The 24,257-nt window shown below is 39.0% G+C and overlaps 1 protein-coding gene across 1 annotated transcript in view; it reads right to left on the bottom strand.

Moving 5' to 3' along the window:
• FBXO15 (F-box protein 15) overlaps positions 1–24,257 on the bottom strand; it is a 199,821-nt gene that overhangs the window by 27,613 nt on the left and 147,951 nt on the right. The window contains exons 26-27 of the mRNA XM_083825765.1: positions 15,917–15,975; positions 7,421–7,476 (exon numbers count right to left, since the gene is read on the bottom strand). The gene's annotated coding sequence lies outside the window, so the exon portion shown is untranslated. The remainder of the gene's footprint in view (positions 1–7,420; positions 7,477–15,916; positions 15,976–24,257) is intronic.

Below are 24,257 nucleotides of genomic sequence, written 5' to 3' on the forward strand. Positions count from 1 at the left end.
TGCACTAAGCTTTTTCCTTTTTCAAAATTTCCACACAGTGATCTTCAGCCAAGTATTAAACCATTTGACTATTGTAAAGATGTGCATCTTGATGAAATCTTCTAACACTGAAGTCACTGAAAAAAATTTTTACCGTACCCATAGGCCCAGGTTTTCTCTTAAACTGCAACAAATTAAATAGAACTCATTATTATGCATAAGCTAGATACCTACAGACTCAGGATGGAGTTTACAGATTTGCTTTAGGGAGAGTTTTTTGGTTTTTGTTTTGTTTTGTTTTTTTTAAAAACTCAGTATCATATCAGTAATCACGTTTATGGTAAGAGTCCACACATCGCTGCATCTGCACAGTTGCAAAGGTAATGAACCACAGCAAAGAAACAAGCCTCTGGGAAAAGAGGAAAAATTTACAGATGAAAACTGGCTCATCACAAGACTATACCCTGGCATTTCTTCTTCCCATTTGCCTTTGAGACACCTTGTTAAAAATATGCATACAGAAGATTTATCTTTTTGCAATAAGCTAAAATAAAATGCCATTCCTTTTCCAGACATCAATATATATTTACACTCATTACACATTAAACAAGCTCCCATCAGAGTCGGTAGAAAGTCTTCTAGTAATGCTAATGAGCTTTGTATCAAAACCAATAGAGGTTCCTGTCATTATTACCTGTTATAACCTTGTATTTGGAAAGCTACATTCATACATTTATAATACAAGTGTAATTACTTGTTGGACTTGCTTATGATCACTTTTAGAAAGTGATAAGAAATATGATTTGATTTATTTGCTTGGCATTTTATTTTACCTCTTCCTTATTTTTGCTCCTTTTTCTTTTTTTTTTCATTCATTTAATCAAATGCATATAATTGAGATTAATATAGAAATGCTAATGATTTTGTACAGTACCATGTGTACTAGTGGCCCTGCAAGAAAAGGGTGTTGATTTCACTGTGTTGTTTTTACCCAGGCTCTCAGGAATAGGTAGCAATTTCATTCATTGCTGCCTTTACCTGAATAACCAGCTTGATAACAACAGTACTTCTGCTGAAGAAAGAATGGGAGAATTAGCAATTCACCTGCACAGCTTCAGTGCAAATGTTGCCTCTCTGGGGAATCTTACATCCACACCCTTAGCATAGCTAGAGAGAAAAGCAAGCATCCAGCAGAACAAATTTTTGCAAAAGGTACTGGCTACCAAAACCAGAACTAATGTAGCAAACGTAGCTTAAATCATCTTCTCAGAAGTGTAGGTGGCTTTGGTTTGTTGGGGATTTTTTTTTATTATTGTTTGTGTGTGTACATGAGGTGTTTTTTTTTTTTTGTGTGTGTGTGTGTGGTTGTTTTTTTTTTGGGGGGGGGGAAGGGGGGGCTTAGATCAACTCAACTATAGAGAAGAAGAAAAAAGTGCAGGACGGCAAACAATTCTGTCAAATGTCAGATATCAAATAAGAATTTTTTACCTTCACCGGAGGGTAACCTCACCAGAGCAAGGACACTCGAGAGACTGCAGCCATGAGAATAAACAGAGAGAAACACCCATACCCCAGCCTCCCACAGTTTCATCAGCAGGGCTGGGAGGCACTTAATCTTTCCCAAGGCGTTTGATTTTTTTTTTTTCTTAAAGCCTGAATCAGTGATGAAAAGTTTGTTTCAATTAGCAATAGTTGGCATAATTAAGTAAAATCCCAATATGAGCCAGTTTTCCCTGCAGCAGTGTCCATTACAGATATACTGCCTATATCTAGCTATTAGCTAAGTACCGATCCTGTACGGTTTTGATGACTTTTAGTGTGTGAGAATTTTTTGTTGCGGTTCCTACCCATTTTTCATCACCACCATTATCAACCAAAAGGCACCTGACTTCTGTTCATGTTCCACTTGAATAAAGAAGAACTGAAAGTACCAAATTCAGGATAACTGTAAAGAGCAGGCCATGGGGCTCTTAAATTATATTTTCCATCGCCTAAATTTATAGAGAAAGGAAAATCACCCCAAAAAATCTGAAAATGGATAGAAACAATAAATTGCCATTTTTAACAGGGTGCTTTGCTGAAGTATTACATATAAATCCTAAGTAGGGAAGAAGCTATAAATCTTATTTACACATTTTTTGGCATAGGGAGTGTTCCATATAATCCTCAAGTCCCTGATACTACAGTCTTTTGCTATATGTATATTTATATACATATATTTAATCTTATAGCATGAGTTTGTGTGTGAATGCTCATTTGTTTTAAATATATTAGAATGCCAACATGCAAAGATAGTAACAGATGCCAACACTCAGGATTTTACACTAGATGAAATACATCATCACAGCTCTCAGAAATTGTATTTTCACTTGATTTTCTGGGCTTAGATTTTTGTCATGTATTCGAGTCCAGAAATATGAGATTGTAACTATAATATGAAAACAATGAAAACAACAGAAACTTGAAAGCAGAATAGCATTAACTGTCAATAAGAACCCAAACCCAAGTGCTTGATTTTGCTCTTATATAAAATTTTGGGTTCAGAAGTCAAGTTGCATACTTTTACTAGCACAACAACCATTAGGCGTTTAAAAGGATTCTGTAGTGCACTTGTACATGTGTTTTGTGATTCCTCTCACCCACCTTCTGCTGTCAGCCAACAGGTACCTGTAATTGAAATTATACACAGCTACAGAATACCTTTGTGTGCCTAGGTGTCAACTGCCATGAAGGATTCACCTTACTCTGCCTCCTAAAAGTTAAGGATCTGTTCGATGTATGTTCAAAGTAGTACAGCTAGTGGTACAGCTGTGTGGTAACTATTCAGGAATGATCCCTAAGCCACTGTAAGCATGAACAAACTCAGTTTGCAACTATTATGTATTAAAGCTGCATTTAGACAAAGTCTGTTTCATCCCCTAAAGCTCACTATGGGTTTTACTTTTATATTAGAAACAGCTCCTTCCTCTCCTATGGTGGTTGGTACCTAAAACGTATTCACAAAAAAAAAAAAAAAAAAAAACACACTTTGATACATCACATAAGGGATAATGAAAGCTGCGTCACATGTGTGAGAATCATTGCTAATGAATTAATTCCACATAAAAACATTTCCTAATAGTGAGTTAAAGTCTGCATCATACAACTGGTATTTTGGTTAGTTCCTTTGAAAAAAATTAATCCACTCTGACCTCTTCCTACCCACCCAGTCCCCCAAGCCCTTTGGAAAGTGTTTAAGATTACAGCACACCTAGTCTAAGAAACCATCATTATATCAGAACTCATATTTTGGGTAAAATCTAGAAACAAAGTTAAAATAACAGGCCAGCAGAGATGAAGCAACTCTATAATGAAAACACAGAACTGTAAAAATTGGAGTGTTTTCATCTTGGATGAAGAAATGATGATTCTTTGATTTTTGTCACAGGCAAGGGAGTAACAGGAGGCAAAGTACTTTGATACTAGCTAAATTTAGTGCCAGATTCAGAAGTCATGATGATAATATTGCTGCGATTGAAAGGATGAAAATTTCAGATTTGTACCCCACAACACTGATATTCAATATTACGGCTGACTTAACATTAAATATATTTTTATCCCCATCATACCTTATTATATCCTTGCCATAGTCACTCTCTTTTTAATTAAAAAATGAGGCTCTTCACTATCACTTCTAAAAATTATCAGTGACTAAAAGATAGGCTTTGAAAACTGAATTTGCATGATAACAGTTAGCTGAATGTTTAAAAGGACTACCCTGGTAACTTCAACTATAAAGATATCTCCATGACATTTTTAAGGCTTATTCTGCTAAAATCAAAAGATAAAATTGTAAAAATCAAACTAAAAACATGAAAGACTTAAAATTTTAAGAACCACTTTTTAACATGGCTTGGGAAAAAAAAAATTGCTTCAAGACAAAACTGCAATACACCTGGAAATAAATACCAAAACCAAATGTGAGCAATAAGGGCCTAGAGGAAACTTCAGTTAGTGTAATGCCTTGGCCACTATTTGGGAATCACCAGAAAAGTTAGAGTTAAGTTTAGGGTAGAGATAAAAGAAAGAGATTGAGGTGCAGCTGGATTGGAAAGGGGCTACCAGAACTAAGTAGGGGCAGCTGCAAAATGATATGGCCTAGGAAAAAATTTGCATCAGGATAATTCCTCATGCTTTTCAGGTTCAGAACAAAAATTAGCGTTATGGTTATGATAGAGAAAAGACTAGGTCTCCTGTCTGCACTGGGGATGGAAGAAAGTAGGCAGAGCCAAGTGTGGGCAGCAAAGGTACCTAGCCCAGGAGAAACTGTGCATCTCAGCAATATCTGAGTGAATTCAGGGGGATCACCAGAAAAAAAAATTAAATAAATAAATAGGGTAAGGAATAGAGTTAAGGTTGGGCAGAGCTCCAACTGCAGTAGAGCTGAAAAAGGACTGCAAGTGTTCCTAAGGCAAGTGTTCCATGCAAAAAGATCTGGCCTGGAAGATGTTTTCAATCAGGACAAAGCTTGGAGGTATTACTTGATTTTCGTTGTTGCTGACGTTTAGGGTTCAGCACAAACATTGTGGTTACTGTTAATGAAGAAGAGAAAAAGCTTTGATCTCCAGGTGTAGTGGAGCTGGGAAGCAGCTGCCAAGGTAATAACCAGGCTGCAAAGGGACCCTTCCTGGGAGTTTTGCATCAGGACCATGTCTCCAGGACTCTGCAGATTTTTTAGGATTAGCTTTAGAATGTGGGCTAAGGCAAAGAGAAAGTCTAGATTTTTTTTTTGTCAGTCAAGCCTCTGTCCTTCTATGTGTATGATACCATTACTTCTGGGCTGGGGAAACTTTTCTTCACTCACTGAAGTGTGTGCACGCGCACGCATGCTGGGGAGTTGTTGTCCAGATTTTTATTTTATTTTTTTCAATGAAAGGTCTTTCTCTTACTATGTTTCATCAGCTTGAGCTAAGCTATGCCAGATGTATTCTCAGGATAGCCCGGTCATCACTCTCAGTGAACTCGACTTCTTCCTCCAACACTCTTTCATATCAATGTTCAGCCGTGAACAACAAAAAAGCCACTGGCCATTTGACATAATATCCTTTCATCTATTTCGCATTTTTAGCTTTTCCATTCATTGCCTGCGGTCATTTTGTTCTATAAATTTTGTCCTAGGAAGGAAACAGAGCAGGGGTTAAGAAGCTCAATTTGTGCTTTGTGGTTAAATTCTCATTTTACTTAGAGTGGCATCAGTCTAGTCTGTTAAGTGAAACAGCGAGGTTATACAATGAGTTATGGGTGAAAACTATCCTATGTCCCCTGAATCATAGAAAAATGACGAAGTGTTTCCAGCAGTTCTTAAATCAACTCTTCCCTTCCCCAAGAAGCATCTTAATTTTTACCATTATCACACTACCTATTAATTGGTTCACTATCATTAAGAAACAGTACTCTTGGAAGATCTCCAGGCATTATTAATCTAAGAGCAATCACGCTTGTTACAGCCTGCCTCTTTCTGATGCCATGGTTCCCTTTTTGCCTGTTCATCTCAGGGGTTCATCTTACCCTGAGCTGGATGTTACACAAGCACTTCCTTCATGGTAACCATGGGAACTGAACTGAGAACGTGATCTGCAAAGTGAATGCTTGGCCAATGTTTTCAACTTACAGTAATGTTTTAAGGACCCAGACATACTAATATAAAAGTTTTTACAGATTAGAGCTTTTCCTACCTTAAAAACATACCAAAGATCAGTTGTTGAAAAACATTAATTCTGCATTTCAAGCAGAGATTCATAGTTCTGCGTAGGAAACTATCCTTTCCAGTGAATAACTGCAGTAATAAGAAAATAAAACCATCTATCAAACACATGCATTCTTAGTCATCCCATGACCAATTTAAGCAATGCATCCATAAATCTGGAAGTCTCGGGTTCTCTTTCTGTGTAACCCACAGGCAGTTAACCTTGTTCCAGTCAGTCAAACCACCTATGCCTCAGTCTACTTCTGTGTTAACATGTATTAAGTACCTAAATACTTGCTTCTTGAGCAATTTCATACACTCAAGTTCATTAGACAGATTTCTCAGACAGCAGTAGTACAGAAAAATCTTAACCTTAAAAGCTGGGACAGTTCCTAGGGAGATGACACAGCCACTACAATTGATCATAAGAAAACCATAACCTACAATGCCTACTGAGCAGACACAACTGAACTACGTAATCTACAAAAAACATTGTCTCATCTGAGATTTCTTCCATATTTTTTGTTTTGTTTGAAACATAAACATTTCAAATACAATTTAGTCCATGCTAGATTGATAAATACGTCTAGAACTGAGAAAAAGAAAGGGAAAAAGGGAAAAAGGGAAAAAGGGAAAAAGGGAAAAAAAATTCAAAAAGTTTCATGTAGGTTCATTTTTTTTTGAGAAAGATTTAAGACTAATGACTAGGCTGCAATTTAGTTGCTGACCCATCCTTAATACAATGATTTACCCTTCTTTCTGTTTGTATGGAATGGAATGGAATAGTTCAGTTGGAAGGGACCTACAAAGATCATTGAGGCCAACCGCCTGACCAGTTTAGGGCTAACCAAAAGTTAAAGCGCATTACTGAGGTCATTATCCAAATGCCTCTTGACAGGCATGTGGCACCAACCACCTGTTCCAATGTCTGACCACCTTCACCGTAAATAGTTGTTTGCTGATGTCCAGCCTGAACCTCACATTCTAAATCTTAGCCTTAACCCTCTGTCCATCCTCCCTTTCCTCACTACTCAACAACTACTCTCAGATCTGCACAGAACAACACAGTATGTACTCCCAATGGTGCCAATACTGTCTAAAGAGGCAGTCTAAAGCTCAGACAGATAAAAATATGCCTTGACAATAATATACGAAATTCACAGAAATTCGTATTTTAACTGCAATAGGTTTTTGCTAATAGAAATACAATAACTTATGACTGCTCTGCTTTCCCATGTTCAAGACCCCACCCCCAATTCCAACCTTCCTTGCCATAAAAGTTTCTACTGTTTTCATCTTTGAACCTTTCAGATGTCCTTTATCCATTATTTGTAACAGTAATCCCAGATTCCTTTTTCCTCAGACACTACTGCAATATCAGAGCATACACCAAGTCTGACTGGACATTCAAAGCATTCACTAAATAAAATAAAAATACTTCCTAGACTCAGATCCCAAAGGCAGAATCCATCCTTCACCCCCACACCTCTGCCTACATTACAAAGAGACATATTAAGGAGCATGCTATTAGACATATGTTATGGGATCACGTACCACAGACCCCCAACAAAGTCCTAGTCTCTGGCTAGATACTTGAACCAACATAAAGACAATCATGTTATATGCCTTGGGTTTTTCTCCAAAAGACAACCAAGCAGGGAAGAAGACATACTGCTTTTTCACAGATACTCCAGTCTAAGTGACAGGGGTTTGTACCTGTTTGCAGGCAGAGCTGGCCAAGGGTAGCTCTCAGGAAGCAATGCTGACACGGCCTGTAATGACAGAGTATCAAGGTCAATAAAGTTGTTTGATTCCTTTATTTAACATGTTCCCTTCCCCACACAGAGCTATATATTCCTCCACCAATATTGTTACCAGCCTTTTCTCCTAGTCAGACATCCTTTGTTTTGGTATTTTTTTATTCATTCAAACCTAATCAATATTTTTTTTTTCAGGATAGGAGTTCTCTGAGCATCTTTGCTACAGATCCCATATTCAGCATCTGGGTACCCAAAGACAGCCGCTCAAAAACTCTGAGTCCAAAGCAGCTCATGCAAACAACAGATCATGTTTCTATGAATTGCATAAGTCTCTACAGAAAATACAGGAGTTCGCTTAGATATTTTTTTCCATACCTACCTGTGAAAAAAAATAGATACTTGACTGCAACAGATTTTGTGTTTTCTGTGTGCTTTTCTTTCTCTGTAACCAAATTACTTATACTCCACACATTTCTTCTGTTCACAATTCACCTCCAAGCAACACTTAACACAACCCATGAGAACAGTTTACAGCCAAACACAAGGTCAGCAACAAAAGCTCTGATTGCAAAGCAGCACTTTTAGGGAGTAACATTTATCCCATTTGTCTTTTGTTTATTACCATCATTTAAGCCATTTTCTTTTCTGAGGTGTTCTCCAAAGGAACCACTTTCCTCCACACAGTATTATTCAATGTCTGCTGCTCTCATCGTATCTGTGCATTCTCTTCTGTGTGTTAAGTGCCGTCACCTCTTATTATGAGCAGTTTCAAGTAACTCCCCTGTGAAAAGTAGTTTTCTTACATACTTGCTTTAGATTTATTAGCTTAGCATGAATGTCACTAGAAAAAAATATTTCCAAAATAACAGAGGTAAAAATAATGTAAATGCAATATAAACAGCCTACCTATCATTCAATCTGCAATAAAATATTGATTTCAAATTATAAATATATTTATTATATTTATTTTATTTACTGTCTTACCTATAACATTCAAGCTGCATTCTAAGATCCCCCAATTATTATGAATTCACATAATGGTACACGTAGATATTCAATCCCATGTACTACCATATGGAAACTTTAAACATCAGAGTATACATGCTTAGTCACACAAAACACATCATGGCAACACACACACTGCCATTTTGTTGGCTTGATTTAGTGAATATTGAGCTACCATGAATAGAACTTCTAGTTAAGAGGGTAGCTTACTCAAAATCACATAATTCTTACATTATCAAAAAAAAAAAAAAAAAAAAAACAGGTATGTTACAGAGGACACAGATGACTCCCTGCACACCACCCCCCCACCAGACATCTAAAAAGTCCTATAATTGTCACCAAAAAAAAAAAGAAAATCCAAATCTCTTTTCTTATGTGAACATTATTCTAAAACATGAACCCAGTCTCATCTTCAAAACCAATTTACACTAAATACTCATGAACATGTCTCTTTCCATTTATTTTCGTAATAGCCTATACAAACAACTATACACATAAGCATAGAATCACAGAATGGTTTGGTTGGAAGGAACTTTAAAGATCATCTAGCCATGGGCAGGGACACCTCCCACTAGACCAGGTTGCCCAAAGCCCCATCCAGCTTGGCCTTGAGCACCTCCAGAGATGGGGCATCCACAGCTTCTCTGGGCAACCTGTTCCTGTGCTTCACCACCCTCTGAGTAAGGAGCTTCTTCCTAATATCTAACGTAAACCTACCCTCTTTTAGTTTAAAACCATTACCCCTTGTCCTATCCCTACACCCCCTGACAAAGAGTCCCTCCCCAGCTTTCTTGCAGGCCTCCTTTAGGTACTGGATGGCCGCTGTAAGATCTCCCCAGATCCTTCTCCAGTCTGAACAACCCTAACTCCCTCAGCCAGTTTTCACAGTAGAGGTGCTCCAGCCCCTTGATCATCTTCATGGCCCTCCTCTGCACTCGTTCTAATACTTCTGTGTCCTTCTCGTGCTGGGGGGCTCCAGAGCTGAACACAGGACTCCAGGTAGGGTCTCACAAGAGCAGAGCAGAGGAAGAGAATCACCCCTCCCTCGACCTGCTGGCCACACTTCTTTTGATGCAGCCCAGGATATGGTTGACTTTCTGGGCTGCAAGTACACATTGCCAGCTCATGTCGATCTTCTCATTCACCAACACCCCCCAAAGTCCTCAGGGCTGCTCTCAGTCCATTCTCTGCCCAGCCTGTGTGTGTGCTTGGCACTGCCCAGACCCAGATGCAGGACTTTGCACATGGCCTTGTTGAACTTCATGAGGTTCACATAGGCCCACCTCTCAAGCTGGCCATCTCTGGATGGCATCCCTTCCCTCCAGCGAGTAAATAATACATGCAAACACTCTTTCACTGGAATATTCTGAAGCTGTGTGAAAAACGGTCAATATTTGCTGAGGAATTATGTATTTAAAATCAATGCAAGTCTTTAATTGTTTCACAGGCTTCAAATTCTTTTCACTGAAGACAGGTGTGTGATGATCAATATGCTTACTTACCTCAGACTTTGCATTTTAAATCTGATTTAGCTGAAAGACTTGTAGAAGTGCATTTTAGTAATTTAGCTTTCAGTTGCTTTCATAACTAATATGCAAGTTGCAGATTTTGAAAGACTTCTATTACTACATTTGACAAAATCACTCAGTACTCAAACCCCAGTTTATTTTCAGTTTCTGGTATTTAAAATATCCCCCCAAAGTAGGGGAGATCTTTTGAAATCCAGCATGTATACCAATATCAATTAAATGTCAGGTATATTTGTTCCAAATTCTATTAAATGTCATACTTTTTCTTTTTCTTAAGGATATGCAGCACTGACAACACAGAGAACTGAAGCTGAGTTGCTATATTTAATATACTATTCAGACAGTGGTCCAGTGTCAAAATACACCTGCTTACAAACTTATAAAGACACACAGTAAAAGAAGTATCATAAATTAATCCACCTAAAAATTTGTAGTTTCTGCAAAGCTAGTACAAGTTATGTTGGGTTTTTTGTTTGTTTGTTTTTCAAGACGGGTAGTATAGCAGAAGGGGCAGACAAGCTTTTGAGCGCATGAGCTAAGTCTGAAATCGAAGCAGTGAAGTCAAAAAACAAATATGAACTGACCATTCTTCTTAATTTCACCTGAGTCACAGTTAAACCACCTTAGAGAAAAGCAAGTTGGTCACAGTGAATAAGAGGAATGCCAGCAGAGAAAGATCATGCCATGGTTGGTTAATTCCTAAAAGACACACACCACAGGACACACAAAAGATGATAGGTGAAGACAATTATACTGTGTCACAAGAATGTAGTGTCCAGTAGAATCAGAAATTTCAGGTCCTATGCTTGTTTTTGGATGGCATTCAACCTTTGAGGATCAAGACCACAGAGACCACAGATCTGTTCTGTGAAAGATTTGCCCTCTAGTAACTGCTCTTGGTCTTTTCTGATTATGTGTTAAGTATTTGAAAATGTAAGCAATATACCACAGTATGGAGTTGCTTTAAATTTCCTTTTAAGAACCAAGACCTTACCCAGATAATCAAAACCAGCTAAACAATGATTAAAGAAGAGACAAGAGATTACGGCCTATTAATACTGCTGTCTTTCAGGTCCACAGCTAGAGAGTTTTGTAGTGTGTTGCATATGTCCTTTGCTACTTACAAACAACAAAATTAGCCAGAACAACTTGCAAATCAACAGGAATTGCCTCTGTGACTTCCAACAGGCCAGACTCTTTCCCCAAACCCAAAAACAAATTAGAGGAAAAGGAAATTTGGACTCCATGGACAGCTTCACAAAAGAAATGATCAGAAGGAAATGGCTAAGCCTTGATTATAAGAAAAGCAGGGGAGGGGAAAAAAAAAAAAAAAGTAACAAAAGAGGGGAAAAGATAGAAAGCTTTCCCAACTCAATGCTCCAGTCCCCTTCCTCTCAAGGGGATTTGTATCCCAATTAGATTAAAACCTTGGCAGCAAGCCTTGTATCAAACATCCCAGAAGTTAAACTTAATAAAAGTTCCTGGTGTCAGACCCGTATCTAAAAAGAACAAATCTGGCCCAAGCTGCATGTTTAGCTCGGGTACTCCAAACATTTTTAATTTCCATGTAATAGATATCTCTTTGCTCTATCCCTTCTTGCACCAACCAGCAAATTCCATAGCAAGGAAAAATCTGTTTCCAGTGTGGATTGGAATTACACCATTATAATCCTGTAACATGCTAGGTGTGGTAAGTACTACAACACAAAAAAAAAAAAAAAAAAAAAAAAGCAGCAGTAATTCTAAAGGAAATATCACTGGTCAGCACAGGGCTTCATTTATTCACAATTTTTGAGTTTTTCACTGTTTACAAAACAGAAGCAGGGCTTTTCATTTTCCAAAGAAGAAAAGAGATTTGTGTGAAAATTAAACTGCCATCTTTTAGCAGATGCCATGTTAGTTTGATATACCCTGGTCATAAAGACAACAAAATAAATGACTGCATATAAACAGTCCTCACACTGCTAAAAGTCTGCAGAAAAATGTGCGCACGCCAAATGATTCAGCACATTTGTTGCCAGTTTTTTAAATGGCTTTACATAATTTAATGAAATTTAAATACAGTGAAAGGATAAGCTTTGATGCCTAAATGCCGATATCAATATTTTCTTTTTCATGAAGCAAGCAAAAAAAAACAATCAAAAAAAAAACAGAGCAGCTTTGATTAGCTTTGTTCTAATCAGATTTAGAAATTAGACAAATGGATGTCCCAGAATGCATCCACTTTGTTTTGTGTAGAAAGAATTCCTGAGAGAACTTGTGACTTCAGTATTTCCTTTAATGGAAAATAATAATTAATAATAGATAATGAAATCTGAGCGGGAGGACGCCTTACACCAAAATAATTTGCTAAAGATTACCATAGCTGAGATGTTTAGGGTTTTAGAACTTTCTCACATCCCACATCATCTTTTTTTTCCACATTTAAGCGAGTCAAGTAATGCAGATCTCATATCAAATGCTGCCAAACAAATTTGGTTCTTTTAAAAAACACTATTTGCATAAGCCCATTTATGTACTTGAGTTTCTTTCCCTGAGGAGCTCTTCAGCTCCATGCTGTGATGTCTTTTTAAGGGGAAACTTGAACGTTAGGCAAACCTGGGGCAGGAAAACACATTTTTAAGTCCAATTTAAAACTCTAAATAGCACAAAGCTACAATTCTGATGAAAGTACTTAAAATTGGCAAATGACACCATGTCTGCTCCTATTTTAAGAAGAGAAGCAATGGCTCTGCCCATCTCAGTACAAGCAAAAGACATTGACAACTTTGAAAAGTTTCTCAGTAAAATCTGTCTCCAGCTTGATGTCACATGCTCCTGGTGACGTTTCCACAGTACATTCCCTATTCAGATGTATCAGCACCTCAGGCAACACGTTTTGTAATCTGCCTCTGCAGTGTCCTTCCTCAGAACAGGCTCAAAGTGTTAACCATGCTAACACAACTGTAGCTGCTACTGAAGTGGCTGGGGAATGCACAGAAGCAGAGTATAGCATGCCCAGGCTTCAGCCTGGATTGAGCACTATTCAAACAATTCAATTCACTTTAAGTGCATTTGAATTATCAGTATCAATTTTAGCTAATGAATTTAGGTATTTCCTTTCCTGAGCTTTTCAGGGCACCTCACGCATCTGTTCCCATCTTAGCTGCTGAGCTCTTCGGGGATATAGATTGACTACATAGTGTTTTTTGTACAGTTCTAACAGTGATTTTAATATTTTTCTGTACAGGGTCAGTGGTTAACAGGAGTGATCATACAAGCCTTGATCCAGAAAATCACCTAATCATGTCTGTAACTCCAATTTCTTGAGCTGACCATTTAATCTGACAATACCAAGCACATGCTTGAAGTTAAAGACATGTCCCAGTGCTTTGCTATTTATCAGTGAGAAAGTTTAGCACTACGCAAGGAGAAACACAACTTGGTAAAACCGTTATCCCTGCTTTGAGTGAAAAAAACATAATGTTCTCATAATTAAACATTGGAGAATGCATGATTCCACTTACATTAACATTTCCCCTGAAGATATGCTTCAGGACAGGTCTTACTCTCAACTACACTACGAAAAAATCAAGGCACGGATTTCTTCAGACAGCTATCCATAGTCACTTCTTTTTATACAACGTACATAGGACCCAGCAGATTCACTTCAATCAAGTGTTCTCTTTTAACCTGAAATCCACTAATGTCATGCTTCTGCCTCTCACTTTCAGCAGCAATTTTGTTCCACATTTCATTATGCTAATAAAAGGGAAAACTTGATTAACCAGAAGGTGTGAAAAGAATTTAGACTTACCAAAAAATCACCTCAGCTCTAAGAAAATTGGTACTGCAATGAAAATGCTTGAAAAACTCTACCAGGGGCTTAACAAAACAGCACCAGATACAAAACTAGACTTTGACATCAGAAGGAAAATGCCTGTAGCTTACAAAGCATCTAACCATTAAACCATATTTCTCTGCTTGCTACAGTATTAACCCCAAACTCTTCTTGCAAAAAAGCTACTCGTATGGAATATACTTATGCAAGGAACATTATGTAAGCAGCCAAACAATTATTTTCAGAAATGGTATTATATTCAGATTGGTATTTATTAGTAAGGCATGTTTATGTAATTCTCAAAATTAGACACAGATACACTGCACACGAACTTCAAAAAAGATGTCAATTAAAATAGATACTACAGGCTAGAACAGAACATAGGAAATTGCAGTAAAGAATCAAGGAAGCGATAATGGAGTTCCTGAGGAAATGATAGACAGCTTGTCCAACTATGACAAGCACCAAATATCGCAATTTCACAGACAACTAGTAACCAGCTTGTTAACTGTTGTATCTTCAGATAAATGGGTAATTTCGAAAAATCTGCAAACAACCTGACACATCTGGTAATATTTTTTTTGGTTGGTTTTTTTTTTTTTTTTTTTGCCCATCTCCTGCCTTTTTCATCACAGTTATGCATGATGGATTCTGGCTAATAAAGGCAATAATACTTTAATAATCTTATTACTGTGAAAAAAAGTGCAGTTTTAAACTAGACAGTGCCAACTCAACAAGACAAAAAGTGTCTGTAATGTCTATATGCTTTCTAGGAATAGTCAACTCAGATTTCAAGCCACTATCTTAACAGAGGAATGCAAAGTATAAGTGGCAGTATGAGGTTCATCCTTTATAATTGTACTGGTGTGTCACAACCCTGTTTTTTAAATATTCACCTCTTACAATGAGCAGATCACTGTTCTCTGCACTTTTCACTGTGTGGTCACTGTACTGACCACGTTGATAAAAACAGAAACATAGAGACTGAGACCAACAGGTAGATTCACATAGGTCACTGTGAACAGATTTGGTCAACTTCAGCTAAAGAATTTTCTGTCTAATAAATCTACATTTCCATCCTTATCCCATCAATAGGACATGTCTGCGGAAGATATTTGGTTAGATTTTGCATACTCACTTTGTGTAAATAGATTCAAATGGAGAGAAACATGCTATAGAATCACAGAATTATAGAATCACAGAATATCTGAGTTGGAAGGGACCAACAACGATCATCGAGTCCAACTCCTGGGTCCCCAAAGGACCACCCAAAAAATCAGACCATATGTCTGAAAGTGTTTTCCAAACACTTGAATTCTGGCAGACTCAGTGCTGTGACCACTTCCCTGGGCAGCCTGTTCCTATGATGCAGAGCTCAGAGAAACTAGTATGATTTTAAAAGTGAAGCTGGTTATACCCTTTTGTAGTTGTCTTAACACTTACCAGCTTTAGAGAAAACACAAGAAAGCAAAAAACATAGCAGGAGTTCAGTACAGAGCTCCTAAAGTTGTATCCAGTCACTGGTGGCTCTGGGAACAAGAGGCCAGCAGCAGCCTCTACCTTGCACTGCCCACAACACAAGGACCCAGAACTCAGTGAGGAGGAGGAGACGACCAAGTGCAGAAGCCAACCTCCAGCTAAAGTAAAATTAAGAGATTAAAACCAGATAACCACTTTGACTCCTCACACCTAGATGCAGCCTAGAAAATTCACCAGTTTTCACTAACTGTAAGGGCTGTTAGCTCACTGGGATGTCTTTTTTTTTTTTTTTTTTTAAGGATTTAAAGTTGCTCAGGGTGATTTAAGATTATTATTGTTGTTTTCTCTTTTCCCCTGCCTGAAAACTTCACCATTTTGTGAGACAGTATACATTCAGAGAAATTACAAGGAATCTATTTTGTTTGCTTTTGGGTTTTCTGACTAAAGCATATAAAACCCCATGAAAAGAGGTTATCACTTTGTCTCCCTAACATACGGCTTTTAAAGTGATTACAGACAAAGAAATTGTCTATGAAAAAATGTAGACAATTGTATACTTTGAGGTAAAGATAGCATATACTTTTAAGTCATTGTACTTTAAAAGCATCACTCTAATTACCTGTTTCTGGGGAGTTGTGCCAGTGCCAGCTGGAAAAAGCACTCTTATTGAGCCATCAGCTACAAAGAAGGAAAACAAAGTGCAAGAATTATTGAGCTTTTGGAGTTTGGAGTGATTGAGACCTAGTTAAAAGAAACATATGCTTCTTTGATTACATAGCAGCGTCTACTCTAGAAGTAAAAACAGCAGTACAGAATATGTTACTTGTATAACAATACTTAAATAAAGATACAAGATATCTAGCAACATAATATTAAACATTATGGAACAGTGAAATTGTGTGAATAAAATTCACATTTACACCACCTCAGTTTCCAGTCCGATGAGTGGATACTGTGTACTCCAAATAAGAATATACTGACTATAATACAAGCCTTCAAACAATATACTGAAAAATTAAACACGTCTCTGCATCCTGCTTGGTTTGGGGGAGGTTTGATGTCATAAAACAACATCCTGTGCCTTCTAGAATTATGTATATTGAACTCAATTTGCAAAATAAAGTCACGCTATAGCTAAGAAAGTAAGGGCTTTAGTACATAAGTAGCAACAAAGTCCCATGCAGCAAATTACAGAAAACTTGAAGTGGGTTTTAGATTACATATTAACATTAGTAACTTTAGTAAGAGTATATATCCAAGTGAACAATCCACAAAATTTTGCTTAATTTCTTAGCCAGTTCAGGTCAAAGGTGTCTGTGATCACATTTAACTGATGTAAGGAGCACGCAGAAACCCAGAACACCCAGACGCACTGGTATATTCTACTTGCAGAGTACCAAAACACAGGTTCATGTCTTGAAAGCAGCATAGCTTCAGCAGGGCTACAAAATTTCTGACAAGTGCTAATACACCAGTACAGATACAAGTCAGCCCAGGGTATCTCAGTCCCCATGCTCCACTTGGATCAGTCAGAAAGGTTAGCTGGAAATCTACAGTACTGCTACCGAACTGCCATCACACCAAGGACACTATGGAGTTCACAAAGTATCTAAGGTCCCTTAATTAATTTGCATCTATTACCATCAGCCTTTTAAAGAACCAGCATGTTCAAATAAATGTTTCCTACATCTCATGTGCCCTAGTAATTAAGCAATTAAGTGCTATGAGAATATCTCCAACTTTATTTTTCCTGTGCCTTTGAGTTTTGCAGTAAACTCAAAACTATGTTAAAACAATAAAACAAAGCAAACAAAGGAATACAACACTCAAGCCTGCTGTTGCGTTTGCTACATTGTGGGAATACATCTCATTTCTCATCTCAACTCGCATTAACTGGGGAAGGCCCAAGCTCCCCACTTCACTTAAGGCTGCCTTAAGCATTCCTCCATGCAACAGGCAGGGTTTTACAAATCCTATTTCTACATCCATTTTGTACAACAGACAAGTTATATCCCAGAAATTCTATATCCTGAGCATGAAGATGCATTACAGGTGAAATCCTACTTTAAGTTGTTAGCCCTTCTTGCATGTGGTGGGCAAGTCAGATATGGCAACACACAGATGACAGCTGCATCATCACTGACACCAGACCTTTTCACTGCCAGACCACCCAAAAGTATCAATCCAATCTGGGTTTGGCAAAGACATAAAAAATTGCCTTCATGGTAAGGCTGCTATACCCCAAGGTATTAGTTCATTGAAGTTTCATGCTTTCTTTTGTCATTTACCAAAAAAAATGAGGATACCTGACACACCACAAAAACAGAACGACATGGCAAAAATGACAGCAGATCCATTGTAAAGACTTCAGTACCTAGTTAGCTTATGCAAGTATTTTTCACATATGTGAACCAGCACAGTAAACTCATCAGCTTTTCAGCACTTTGCCTCATACATTCATGGGTTTTCTGATGTGATCGATCAGAGAAGCCTTTAAGCCCAATGCACTTCATGGTCAGGCTGCAGACTAACCATTGCCATTTTAACTCCTTGGATCCAGGCCTAATTGTTTGGCTGGAAGGAGCATTAATAAACAATGAATCTTGTAATTGCAAGAGGTATAAGGTTTTGCTATGCCTAACTTAGAAAACCTGCTCTCCTAGCAGATCCTCAAAGCTCCTTTTATTATCATTACATACATGCACAGTAATTTTTATAATTCTGCTAATTAGTCAGTATGGATAAAACTGTGGCCAACCTCCAGTTTCCCAGCGTTTTTCCAATTATAAGCTCTTAGAAACTCCAGAAAAAAAAGACTCAACAACTCTTAGTAAAATTCGTTCCTATTTGGATTTGATCCAAGACATCCTACACAATTCCATTAAAGCACAGCAAACAAGGCTAGGCATTAATGCATAACTGAAGAAGGCTTTATGCTGTCAACATGAATCAGATTCAGGCTGGCTCCATTCCAGAATTATGCTTTTAAAAGCTTATTTAGTAACAAATTACACAGAAGATAAACAAGCAATTAACCAATCTCCCAAGAAGCTAACAATCAAAATACTCTGTGCTGAAGTATTAAACATATCAGGTTGTTGCCCTCATCTATCATTTGGTTTGGCAGTATCTATGCTACTATGCTATGTGACTTTCAGCCACAGCAAGGTCATAGTTAATTGACATAAGTGAATTCCACCATTTCTTAATTATAAATTCCATGTTTTAACTACACAGCAATATGCTGAAAGTTAGATGGAATACAGATCAAGGAATGAAAATGTACAGACTCCAGATGTACGTTGTGATTTCCACAGTACTCAGAAAGTGGATTTACAGCTGTGTGGTATGAATGATTTCCAATAACACTACCTATATCTGTCCCTTCATAGTGATGCTAGTTCTCATTATTTCAAAATTTATATGGGGACAAATCCTAATCATTTTATTCACATAGTTCATTAAAATCAAATAAGAGACAATGCAACTCTGAGTTCAGTTACATCTCTCCACACTGTATTGAGTTATAACCTGTACGTTTTCATTAGATCAGATAGATAGCTTGGAGCTTAGTTTCTTTTTTCTGCTGAAGTTTAGGAATGAAACAGATAGAGTTTAAGACAATCACTTCTGAGTATGCCCAGGAACAGGGCTATAAATCCAAGGTCATTCAGGAAATCTGAATCAATTATTCAAAGTCCTTACTTTGTATGCTTCTAAGGTTAGCAAGGATCCAATTAGGAACGGTAACTATAGACAAGAGTCAGAATAAGTGGCATAACTCTGGATTTATGCCTCTGCAAGCCCACATAAGAAAGATTTCACTACTTTGGAATCAGCTGTTTCAGGTTAAGATTACCAGGTAACTGCCTTGTCAGAAAACATACCTGTCACATAGTGTTTGGGAGGTGATGTATTACACATCTATGACTTTCCTTACAAAGGATCAGCTAGTTTAGATCCCATCAAGGCATTTTGTACTTCTGCCTCCTTCTACTAGACATCTCACTTCCTGTTTTCCACAGCTGTATTATGATTGAATAAAACCTTTTTCAAAAATCCCTCGCATCTCATTTCCACATGTGAGCTTGTTTTCTCCTCCTGTTTCAAAGTCAAATGGTAGTGAGTTATCTGAATTATTATGGTACGCATTTGCCTACCTCCTTGATCAAGCTGTTTTTCACAGGTGCATGCTATTATAGCTCTCAATTGTCAACTTATTAACAAATTTCTAAAGAAACTAAAAACACCTTCCCCCCATCCACTCTCTTCTACATCCTTCCCCCCCAAGTGGCACAGAGAAATTGGGAATGGGGGCTGTGGTCAGTTCCTAACACTTCATCTCCACCGCTCCTTCATGGTCACTCTCTGCCCCTGCTCCACGTGGGGTCCCTCCCACGGGATGCCGTCCTTCCCAAACTGATCCTGCGTGGGCTTCTCACAGGCAGCAGCTCTTCAAGAACTGATCCACCATGGCTCCGTACCACAGGGTTCATCCATCAGAAGCAAACTGCTCCAGCACGGGCCCCCCACAGGCGACAGCTCCCCCCCCAGACCCCCTGCTCCTGCGTGGGCTCCTCTCCACGGGCTGCAGCTCCGGCCCGGGGCCTGCTCCTGCGGGGGCTCTCCATGGGCCGCAGCCTCCTCCAGGCCACATCCACCTGCTCCACCGGGGGCTCCTCCACAGGCCGCAGGGGAACTGCTGCTGCGTACCTGGAGCACCTCCTGCCCTCCTGCTGCACTGACCTTGGGGTCTGCAGGGCTGTTCTCACTCCTCGCTCTCCTAGCTGCTGTTGCGCAGCAGGTTTTTCCCCTTTTTAAATCTGCTCTCACAGAAGTACAAAGAACATTGCTTATTGGCTCAGCTCCGGGCAGTGGCGGGTCCCTTTTGGAGCCAGCTGAAACTGGCCCTTATCTAACATACGGCAGTTTCTGGTCTCTTCTCACAGAGGCCACCCCTGCAGCCCCCCGCTACCAAAACCCTGCCTCATAAACCTAATACAGCTGGGAAGGTGATGATCAGGCAGGAACAATAGTACTTCTTAGCCATAATCATTGGAAAAAGGACCATCCTGCTGTGTGCAAACACTCAGCTCTAACAAGACACTAGAAACAAATGTTGATCAGGGTGATCTATTTAAGTTGTCAAGTTTGACAGCAAATATAGACTCCTAAGTTGCATGCTGACAACTGATACCATTGGGCTGTCTCAGGGACAACCCTCTGCTAAACAGTGCTGGTATAAAATAATACAAATGCTGCCACACAATAAACAATGTGGTGCAGGTCACAACTTTCTCATGGTTCAAAACTAAGAAGCAGGAGAAGTGCTGAAGAGGGGTTTTGTAAGGGTGTTTCAAGAGTCTGCAAAATAGGCCACTACTGGGGTTCCCCCTTGCTCCATTTTAGGGCCAGTTCTCTTCAATGGTTTCATAAATGTCTTGGATGCAGGACTCAAAGGTATATTAACTAAGTTTGCAGACAACACTAAATTAGGAGGCCTGTTGACTCCCTTGAGTGTAGAGAGGCCTTGCAGATCCTGATAGAGTAGAGGGCTGGGCAATCACCAACCGCATGAACTTTAACAAAAGCAAATGCTGGATTCTGCACCTGGGATGGATAACCCTGGATATAAGTACAGACTGGAGGACAAGAGGCTAGAGAGCAGCTCTGTGGAAAGGGATCTGGGGGTTCTGGTCAACAGCAAGTTGAATATGAGCCAGCAGTGTGCCCTGACAGCCAGGACAGACAACCATATCCTGGGTGCATCAAGCACGGCATTGCTAGCCAGTCAAGGGAAGTGACTGTCCTGCTCTGCTCTGTGCTGGTGCGGTCTCACCTCAAGTACTGTCTACAGTTTGGGGTGCCACCTTATAAGAAGGACGTAAAACTACTAGAGAGCATCCAAAGGAGGATTACAAAGACAGTGAAGACTCTGGAGGAGAAGGCATATGGGGAGAGAGACAGAGGTCCCTTGGTTTGCTCAGCCCAGAGCAGAGCAGGCTGAGGGGAGGCCTCATGGCGGCCTGCAGCTCCCTCACGAGGGGAGCGGAGGGGCAGGCGCTGAGCTCTGCTCTCTGGGGACAGCGACAGGACCCGAGGGAACGGCATGGAGCTGGGACAGGGGAGGGTCAGGCTGGGTGTTAGGGAAAGGTTCTGCACCCAGAGGGTGGTCGGGCACTGGGACAGGCTCCCCAGGGCAGTGGTCAAAGCACTGAGCCTGACGGAGTTCAAGAAGTGTTTGGACAATGCTCTCAGACACATGGTCTGATTTTTAGGTAGTCCTGTGTGGAGCCAGGAATTGGACTCAGTCATCCTTGTGTGTCCCTTCTAACTGGAGATATGCTATGATTCTAGGTGTTAGATTTGACCACAGCTGGCAGAGTGAGACACTTGCACTTTATCCATTTATGTTACTATTTTTAACATTGCCCTATTCTTTCCCATCTGTAAAAGCCTTAGAAGGCAAACAGTAGCACCATGAACACACTGCAGTTATTAGGAATAGTCCAACTATTCAGTTTATATACTGGAATGGTTGAAGGGACTGTTCACTCAGGTGGGATGATTTCATCTCCCTGTTCAGCCAGACTTTACACATGCCCTAGGCCAACACAGTCATTCTGAAAGTGGGACTACATCCATCTGCAAAGTCAGACTAGTAATACTTCTGTGGGGGTATTACAACCTTAATAGTCTAATCAATATGCAGAACAAGTCAAATCAAGTTTATCATACCCTAAAAGGAAAGCACTGTATGTATTCATTCATACATATCCAAATGAGTGGCAGTACAATTGGTTCAGTAGCTCTATAGCTGGGTCTTTTCCCCTTGTTTTTCTTGCACTTCCCATATCGTTCCCTGACATGCACAAAGTCAGAGCAGTAGCCTAAGTGCTGAAGATGCAAGGTAACATCCCTGAGAAGCTGAAGAGCTACAACACAGCAACTCTGTGGCAGTCATTCACAGACCTGTCATACTTGCTCTTCTCCATTTCTTCTGCCAAGTAACAGTGGAAGCACAATTAGGCCAATCTTTGGATGTGCCCTTGTCATGACCACTCGGAGCCAACACATAGGAAGTGTTCTTGTTCTCTCCCTACTAAGTATTACTGAGCTCTCTACAAAAAATGCATCATGCCTGCATGTCAGAATTCAATGGGATAACACTAGCAAGAACAATGGAAACTTTGAAACTTTACAAATGCACGAACATTTTCTGCATACTAATATCAGCCTTAGCAACAGTAAGGAAGCAATTTTTACATGGTAATGAACTGTTCCTCTGATACACAGCACAAAGCTCTCTCCTTCAAAATCAGGCAAGTAAGTCGTCTTCGTCTCATTAACCTTTTCCTCAGGAAAATGTACACTGTAGTCTACAACTGAATAACTAAAAAATTCTGAATTCAGGCTGCTATTACATTTCATTCCTTACTTCATAACCCAGCACAGCACTACAGTGCCTTATGCAAATCTGTTACTCTTCCTTTCTCTTCTCTTAAGTAAAGTGGCAAACAACACTTGGCCAAGTTTCCATGTATAAAATGAGACTTCCTGAATGTACCCACAAGTAGTAGTTGTGTACCAACTTCCCATTCTCAGGACAGAAGGACACAGTCTGCAGGAAAGCATGGCTAACCAGGATCACTGAATCCTAAACTATAGATACGGCTTGCATTCACATAGTGCAGTGGCATAAATAGGTGTTCTAACATCAGTCTAACTTCTATTAATAGGAGGCTGTATTTGTCATTACCAGGTACATAACAGAATAACATCATGTATTCTTGCAGAACAGTTTCAAAGATGAAAAGCCTGCTGCTGCGTCCTTGTAGCTGTATATCATTAGATTCTGCTATCCAGTGGTCATATTTCCACAGGTCCCAAATTAGAGTGATAGAAATTTCTCAAAAATGTGTCAAAACATTTTTTCTTAATGCTTTTTCGTGCATCTGTTTAGCCATCTTTCAAACAGCTCTACCACATTCCACTGTACAAACAGAATTAAGATATAGACCAGATCCTGCAACTCTTACTTGTTTGTATAATCCCTCAAACTATCACAGTATAGAAACTAATGAGCTTCTAATAGAAAAAAAAATGTATATTTATATAATAAGCACATGTAAACAATACAGGTTTATCTATATAATATTTGTACTGAATTCTATACACACTTATCAATATCAAGACCTGAATCCTTACATCTGACTTTATTTCATCGTAAAAATCTTCTGTGTATTTTACATATCAATTATCCTAATACTTAATCTCCTCTAAAGACAGAGGAATTCACTATGTTTCTGTGTTTAGTTTTACAGGAGAGAAGTAGTCAATATAATTACCCCTTTTCCTGTTAGCAGTTAACACAATTCCATGTTGTGAGAATATAGCCACCTTTAACAGAGCTCTTACCACAACAGTTGTGTGAAATTGCCTTTTGTTGATTAAGTAAGGGACCAAATACAGTGCACATTCAGAGTCAACGCTTGCATATGTTTCACTGACATAACTAACTCATTCCGAACTTTATTTCAAAAAAAAAAAAAATCTGAAAAATAATTTCTAAAGTTTTGGATATTACTTTCACCGAGATAGGAATCTTACAAAAATAAGTTTATATGCAGAAGGCTTAGATAAGCAAGCCTGTATAAAACCACTAGAAAGCAACCAGTTTGTAGGAGAGAAATATCAGTCTGTCCCAGAACACAGGAACAGAGTGGTATATTAATTTGTTGGGGTTTTTCTGCCAATTGCATACAAAATCTATAAAATTATCATGTCACTGCACACAAGTATGTATATGGAAATGACACTACTTAAAAAAAATCAGAATTTTGCTTTCAGATATGACTATGCAAATGGTTGTATAGTTTAGAGGCCGCATCACAAGAGCTTGGCTAAGCAGCAATAGCTTGACTATTACCACCTTTTAACAGGCAAGCAGATAAGCAGAG

Source organism: Anser anser (assembly GCF_964211835.1).
Source record: "Anser anser genome assembly, chromosome: 2".
In the NCBI taxonomy this organism is placed as follows: domain Eukaryota; kingdom Metazoa; phylum Chordata; class Aves; order Anseriformes; family Anatidae; genus Anser; species Anser anser.